Genomic DNA, 1,732 nt, shown 5'->3' with positions numbered 1-1,732 from the left:
AATTTTTTTTTCACTCATTTCATATACCTTGCCACTTAAACTGCTTTTGAGGTGGTCTGAGAACCGACGTATTTGTCTTTGAAGATTATACATACTCGAGGGCTAACGTGTGGCCGTGACAAGCTCTGTTCTTCACACAGAGGCTTTACAAACAAGGAGAAATGTTCCTCGTTGTGGAGGCGGCGGGGGCGCGGGCGGTGTGGTGTCGGCGGTTCATTTGCGGTTTCGTCTTAAGAGGAACATTACGGTGTTTTGTTTTTTTAAGGCAAGTGAGGTTGCTTCTTTGGACCCAGCTACGACGTATGAAAAAAAAAGGGTTTTGGAAAAAAAAGTTCTCGTTGCGTTGCCCACTCGAGCTTTAGGTGTGTTGTTCAAAATGTTTTTAAAAGTGGAACTTGGTCATAATGGCCGATGTAATGATGGCTATAACCATGCCAGGGACCATTCTTAATATATTGAAAGAAATAATTGCTTCGGATAGGCATCACTTAACTTTCGGTACATGCCTTATGTTAGTTTTGTGGCATCGGTTTCCCTTTAATATATTATGCATTCACAGAGCAAACATTACGTAACCCGGATTAATCTTGGGTAATTATCCTGAAGATATGACGGAATAGGAAATCGGGTAGCAACCGCTAAGGGCGTCATTAGAGGTCCATTATGATGTGTGTGTGTGTACCATTATGTTCCGGAGGACGCACTAAAGTAGCGGCGCATAATTAATAAGCAGCGGCAGGTCTACGATGGATGGCTTCTGCCGAGTGTGATGGATCATTATATTATGCTCACGAGGTCCTTTATCCCGCCTACGACACCCACCCCGTCCTATTCCTCTCTTTTCCCTCTATCCCATACCCCCCCCCCATCCTCCCTTACTCCTCCATCCCTCCATCCCTTCTGACGGTGACAGGTGAAGAATGGCCGCCGCGACGGGCAGGAACTCCCGCGGAATATTGACCTTCGCGTTGTCGTTATAAACTGTGCGATGATGAGCGGGAGGAGGGGGCGTGTTCCTAGGCCGAGGGTGCGGGCACGGGATGTGGGTGGCGTGGATGGGATGGATGGAACAAGGGGTTGATGTGGACGAGGGTGGGGGTAGGATAAGGTATGGGGTAAGAATGGGGGGTGGGTTGGTGCTGTTGGGGAGGGGGACGGCTCGGTCCAATAAAATGAGCTTTTAATAAAATCCTCGAGATATGCACTGGAGCAGTAAGCGTTTTATTGTTTAAATTATTGTGGGTATATTGTAGCATTTATTTAGATTGTTTCTTTTGCTGAAGAAGGCTTATTTTGATGCATAATCAGGAGAAAATAATTAAAGAACGTATATCCGAAATTATGTTTTCTCCCAGCATAAGCGAGACCCAGCTATCTTTGGCTGAGTTAACCTCCGATCATGGGAGGTCTTGTTGATTTCCCACTAATTTTCTTTTGAGTTTCCTTCGCTATTTCCCAAAGAACTTATTTTTCGGACTTGCAGTTTATCCTTGTTTAAAAAAAGCGAAGGAAATATTTTTAAAGGAGTTAAATCTTATTCATTTTTGGTTTCTTGAACGATACACTTTTCATGGAAGTTTATACACTAAAGGTTATAATCAGTTATGCATTATTTTTCTATTTTGGAATCGTCAGCGTGGAAAATCTAGCGCGAGCTATTAGGCTGGAGAACCTACCTTTCGAGAAAATTGTGGGTGTTTCTTGAGTCTGGAACGCGTGGCAGATCTGAAGA

The sequence above is a fragment of the Penaeus monodon genome, chromosome 25 (genome assembly GCF_015228065.2).
Source record: "Penaeus monodon isolate SGIC_2016 chromosome 25, NSTDA_Pmon_1, whole genome shotgun sequence".
Classification (NCBI taxonomy): Eukaryota; Metazoa; Arthropoda; class Malacostraca; order Decapoda; family Penaeidae; genus Penaeus; species Penaeus monodon.
Note: the sequence above shows the minus strand (reverse complement) of the source record.